The sequence below is a fragment of the Triturus cristatus genome, chromosome 5_1 (genome assembly GCF_964204655.1).
Source record: "Triturus cristatus chromosome 5_1, aTriCri1.1, whole genome shotgun sequence".
Lineage (NCBI taxonomy): Eukaryota > Metazoa > Chordata > Amphibia > Caudata > Salamandridae > Triturus > Triturus cristatus.
Genome location: NC_140587.1, coordinates 286,475,823 through 286,482,197, shown reverse-complemented (window position 1 = coordinate 286,482,197; position 6,375 = coordinate 286,475,823). Strand labels below are relative to the sequence as shown.

Below are 6,375 nucleotides of genomic sequence, written 5' to 3'. Positions count from 1 at the left end.
AGAAGGGGGCTTGAATGGTCAGATGAGCGTCAACTGGCATTTGAAGGTGTCAAAAGTGTATAATTTGGGCTGTGGAGTTTACTTCAAATTATTGCACTATTTTTGTCACTGATGCCAGGTGCATAGACTAGGGGCACAGTTGATGCAGTCCTGTGCTGGTTAAGAAAGAGTTGTGGCTTTTGTCTCACCTACTTACAAGAGTGCTGAAAGAAGTGATTCTGCTACTGAGAAACAAGTATTAGCTTTCTGATGGGGCATGCAGCACTGTAGAATGTATGTGCGGGGAGTATGTTTTAATGGAGGACAGATCATAAGCCACTGATAGCTTCGTTTTCAATAAAGGGTGCAGGAAAGGCAACACAAAGAATAGCCAAGTGGCTGTATAGGTTGCAAGAATATCCATTAGACATCAATTATGCCTCAGGAGTTAAAAAATGAAAATGTGGATTGCTTACCTGATTGCCGTGGTTGGAGAGGAAAAAGAGGTGGCAGATGACTGCATGATGAGACAGAGTGGGAATCGGAGTTTTCCTTAGATGAAATTCTCCCAAATGTAAAAATAAGCTTGGGTTGTAAATGCAGTTCCTGGAATTGGAAAGTCAGTGTGGGAAGAGATATTGAATCAGGAAGGTATCTTAAAGAGAGTAGAGTGATTGGTTGTACCCTTTGGATATAATGGCACATTTACATGAAGGTGATAGTGGATTGTCTGCTATTAAGTTTAAGGCCCGCACTGAGTTTTAGTGGCTGGAAATAGAACAGGAAGTGAAAAGGGGTATGTGGCTTGTGCATAAGTAATAATTCAGATGTGGTGAAGGAATCCAGTGAGTTTGCTGGAGTGACCTTGACAGAAAGTGGCCATATACATATGTTGTCCTTTCCATATTTTGCCAACAGGAGGAAATTATGCTTTGGTGTTAGTGAATTATTTTTCAAAGTGGGCCAAGGTCTGTTTTGAGAAGTGAAGGTGATAGATGTAGTGACTTTTTGTGACTGTTTTCAGGAGAGACGGTTGCCTAGAAGAAGTCGTTACTGACAATGAGCCGCAATTTGTGTAAGAGGTGATAGAGATTTGTTTATGTCAACATGTTTTTAGACACCATCAGACACCTAGTACCACCCTCAAGAAAAGTGACTTGACTGCAACAGCATCAGGTTCCAAGAGTCAGTTACTCCCTTGAAGCTGCTCTAGTTGGTCCTATATTGCTTGTGGCATTTTTAATAAATCTTCTACATTTAACTTCATATTGTGAGAGTCATGCTATGCCACACTTTTCACTAGTTATTTGTTGACTGTTTGTTTTGAGGAGGTCGCTAAGAGACACCCAAGAGAGTTGTAGATTGTCTGTTCCAGAGTCTGATAAGTTAGTTGGGAAATCAGCAGTACCATGACATTGTGGCCGAACAAAGAATCTTTAAGGGTGAGTAGATATTACTTAAAATAAGGTTTGGATTACTCTTCTCAGCATATCTCAAATTGTAAATTATACCGACACTGAAATATGGTGACTTCTAACGGCTACCTGGAATCAATCAGTCTGAAATAAGACTATGGCTTATAATTATTGTGAAGTCTCTCAACAAGAATCAAATTAAATGTTGGGAAAAACATTGCGAAGGCCTCCAGGAAAGAGATGTAAGTTGTGATCTCTTTTTCGGAGTTTTTTATTGTGTTTATGTGATGTAGAATCTAGTTCATTTTAAGATGACTAACAGGTGCCAGGGATAAAAAATATATATTTTGTGCTTTCTCCTGCCTGACTGATGCATGTAAATGACACTAATTATGATTTCAGGTGCTTGTAGAAAACATAATACCTTTAGTGTGTACCTGGGCATTTTACTAGGAAGGTATATATGAAGCTATCAAGCAAATGGTACACTTGTACATGTATTACATCAGAGGGTACTGTATCGTGAAGCGTTCAGATCAGGTCATATAAAGTGTCTTTCAGAACTTGCAAAATAGATTCCATTAAGGAAACCTGGTGGAGTAGTGACTTGTCTTTGTTGTTGAGACTGTCAAGGTCTCACCTATTTTTTCCGCAGGAACGTCATGGATATGAAGGAAGGTCCACAACTTCGCCAACTCACCTATTGCACCCAACGAAGTCAAAGTGACAATGGTAACCCAGGGAAGAAGGGAAACAAAACAAGGAAGGAGAAGGACACTCGTCACACCCAAAGCTGCGTTAGGACCAGGCAAAGAACAAGGCACAACATCTGTAGACAAGAGAAAAGAACATCAATCAGGTAAGTATGTAATGGTGTAACTAAGTCCCTGATTCTCTCTATTAAGTTGTTAAATACCTTAAGGTTCCCCTTCTTCGTAGTATAATATATGGCTGTGATTTCTAGCGAGGATCTAACCCTGAGAGGAGAAATCAATAGGGAACTGTTAGCTAAGGGTAGACCAAGGCGAAAGAATGAATATTCTATTTGGCTCTAGAGTGAAACTCACCTCATCTCTCCCATCACCAGCAGAACAGACAATTTAACTGTCTACTGGAAAATAAAGGAAATATCCTTAATAACTCAGGCAGAAAACGAATAACTCTCTCTTCCTTCCTATTTCGGGATCACTTTTCCAAGAAGCAAGAAAAGGAACAAATGTCCACAGCGTCAGAAAAAGCCTGATCAAATAAGTATAAGGGGGAGATTTAAAAAGAAAAAATAAACATCAGCGCAAAGCGCTAATACCGTAAATGTGGCAGTAAATGGCTTTTTGTATTTTCTCCTTTATGTTGTAGGTGAGCACAGCACGAAGAAGGTCAGGAACTCGGATGGAGAGAAGTGCGCGCCAAAATCAGGAGCTCTCGAGAGGAGGAAGCACCACAACAAACGAAATCTACAGATTGGGGTCAGGACGCCGAGGACGCCGACATCAGGAACAACGGAGGGAGATTGCTGGAGCAAGGAACCGCGCAGCACGCAACGCAGAAGCAGGAACGCTGAAGATTCCTGGGGCTCCGGAGTCCGGACAAGACCCGAAAGGTAAGCTCCGAATAGCAAAAAAAATCTGGAACACGAAGCGCCGCCGCTCGGGGACGTCCGCGCTTTAACCTGCCCGGTCATTGCACATGCGCATCCCCCGTGCGGCGGCCATTATTGTAGTTCGTACGGCTCCGGACATCCAGCAGCCATGACAGAGACCATTCCTGACATTTTAAAATTCTAAGGGCACATTTCACAACGCTATTTACATTTCTGCAGAGTAGTAGTCTAAGCGTTGGACCACAATTTACATCAGATAGCTTTTCACAAATCACTGCTGAGAAACATACACACAGTAGAAATCTATCCTTTATGTTTGGAATATTCTGACACTGGTGCAGAATATTCAACACAAGAAAATGTAGTACTGAGCTGAAAATGTATGTGTGGATAAGCAAATGATTCAAAAGTGGCATATATCTCCTCATAAATTAGTGTTTCAAAGTTAAAAACAAGGAGGTGTGCGGTCAGGGCTAAAGAAATCCACTACAACCTACAAACCTACAGAATATGAAGTAAGACCCAATTCACAAAGACTACATTACTAAGTAGTACTAAAGTACTAAAGAGGTCACAGGACTGTACTAGGAAGGGATGTTTTGCTGTTATGCGTTGTTGGTGGTTTGCAATGTGCCCCGAGTTCACATGTGTATCTCAGTTACCAGCATGCGGTGTGCAATGTGACCCTCCCTTGTGGTGCCAGCTATCTCAACTCTACCCTTTCTCTAGAGAGAATCTGGAGGCGAAGGGGGTCGGAAAGTTGTTCTGTGGCCCCCATGTATCCTTGATTATGCCATTTTGTGGTGTCCGAGGTCGGGGTGAAGGAGCCAGGTACCCCGTTCTAGACTTACTCTGGAACCCCTGCCCTGGCTCTTTTTGTCTGCTTGGAAGTGTGGAGGGGAGAGAAATACCATTAGCCAATTATGCGTTACAGTTCCAATGAACCATGACTCTGAACTATCACAGACTCACAATTCAAAGTTTAGTTAGTTTATTATAAAGCCAAGATCAGCTGGACATACAAACACCTCTAGACAAGGGTGTAGAAATAAGTTGGAACTAATACAAAGCCAAATCTACAGGTGAAGTTAAGATGGTCCAGCATACACAATAACTAATTTGAGAATCAGAACACAGAAAGGTACCGCTCTAATGTCAATAGCTCCCATTATTGGAGGTTCATAGGTAAAAAGCATTAGTCTGTCCCAACACTTTCGCTAACGTGACATCCCTATTTAGCATTTCGCAAGGCAAGGTCTTAAAAGGTGTCAGCTCATGACGGCTTCCTGATAGCATAAAGCTACAGAGCTCATTCTAAGATGCTCTCTCTTCTCAAGGCAAGGCAGAATTCCCCGGCCTCTGTCCCTTAATTCAATAGAAGAATTGATTCAGAACATCCTATAAGGCTGTGCGACATCACCCCATCCACACAAGACCCCTCCTTGTAGGTAACTTTCCATGCGGCGGTGATGCTACCAGTCCTTGGTTCGATAACCTTGATTGCCAGGCTCTCTCCGGTGAGAATGTACACCATCCCACATTATCAGCATCGCCGTTCAATGTATCTTCTCCTCCTGAAGCCTAACTCCTAAAACAAAGACATTATTCCAACTAACAAAGATGCGTTTCTCCACTTGCAACGGAAAACATGAGAAAGAGCAAGATCTGCTTACATATGAATTCTACTGGAAAACCCATCACGAGAGCAGCAGGGAGAAATACACATTAGGCCTACAGAATTCAGTCAACATAAGAAACAGCACGTAATTCCATAAAGCACGCGTATACATAACCATTATTACTAAGCACATTTAAATCAATGCTTTACATAAGCATACAAATTATAACGTTCATTAGTCACATGTACAATTCTTCACATTAAGGTTTTTATCTAGTCATAGGCAATTGCAATATGGATTTCTCCGTGTTAAACTAAAATATGCTTATCACTTCACCTTACACGTGATTACAATACACAATCTAATGGCACAAATGTTAACACAATGAAAGATTATATGAGGGTGCGAACTACCCATGATTATAATGCATCCCTACAACCAACAGAGCAATTTACGCTCTATCAGAGGCCTGCTGCTTTTTTTCCGGATGGTGTCTTGGTGCGTTGGTTAGTTGCTAGACCTGATACAGGGAAGAGCGCATTCAACATTCTACTCTCACCTGGAGCTGTTATGTTATGTTATGTTATTCTGAATTTATTAAGCGCACGGGCACCCAGAGGTTTCATGGTGCTGATAATGAGGATAGAATGAAAAACAGTTAACCTACCCCGAAGCTTGCTTGAATAGCCAGGTCTTCAAGGCTCCCCGGAACTCCATAAGCTTGGTACATTTCCTGAGCGACAGGGGGAAAGAATTCCACAACTTTGGGGCAAGAAAAGCGAATCGACACCCGCCTTGACGCTTCCGTTTGAAGGAGGGTAAAGTGAGAAGGGACTGATGAGCAGAGCGAAGATTGCGGGTAGGCTCATGTTTGATTATTAGGTTGTTAATGAACATGGGACTTTTCCCGTGAAGAGCCTTAAAGGCCAAACATCCTACTTTAAATATTACCCTTGGGCTATGGGTAGCCAGTGAAGAGTGGCCAGCAGTGGTTTCGCCGAACTCCCACCACGGTTCTTGAAGATTAATCTGGCCGCTTGATTTTGCACAGTTTGCAAGCGTTTAAACAAGAACAGGGGGAGGCCTAAATAAATAGAATTTGAAAAGTCTTATCGGGACAGGACCAAGGCGAGTACCACATGAATGAGGGCAGAGTGAGTGAGTAGATGAGCAATTTTTCTAATTTTGCGCAATTGATAGAAGCTGGACGAGATCACCGCTCCTAGCTGGCTATTCAGAGAGAGATCAGAGTTAATGGTGATCCCGAGGATTTTCACCGAGGGAGAGGGGGAAGGAAGGGATCCCATTGTTGACGGCCAGAAATGAGGGCCCCAGCTGATCGAGCTTTTGCCCGGGAGTACCAACTCGGTCTTCCCAGGATTAAGTTTTAAATGGTTCAACTCCATCCACCGTTGGATGAGTAACATGGATGTGATGGACACTGGGGATTCCCCTCTCCAGGCACACCCTCTCCCTCGGACAATGTACTGCTTCCTTTCTGCGCATTTGGACCTGCTTTTCCCGGCTTGTGGCTAGGGACTTCTAACGAGGGGAATGCTCTTGTCGCTACTTTGGAAGGGTATGGTACAGTGGCCAGTCTTTGGAGATTTTAAAGACTTGAAAGGAAAAAGAAAGCTGAGATCATAAGGACATAGAGAGTCTGGGGCCAAGGCCAAAAACTCCCACCGAAATCTGCCTAGTGATGATGACGATGAACTGGGACTGGTCCAGCAGTTCTAGGTCACCTTGCTACTCTGGTGAA

At 42.9% G+C, this 6,375-nt stretch overlaps 1 long non-coding RNA gene across 1 annotated transcript in view; it reads left to right on the top strand.

Annotated features, from left to right (window-relative positions):
* The first annotated feature begins 2,646 nt into the window (after positions 1-2,646).
* LOC146830733 (uncharacterized) overlaps positions 2,647-6,375 on the top strand; it is a 28,375-nt gene continuing 24,646 nt past the window's right edge. Inside the window, exon 1 of the long non-coding RNA XR_014961193.1 lies at positions 2,647-2,994. This is a non-coding gene — a long non-coding RNA (uncharacterized LOC146830733). The remainder of the gene's footprint in view (positions 2,995-6,375) is intronic.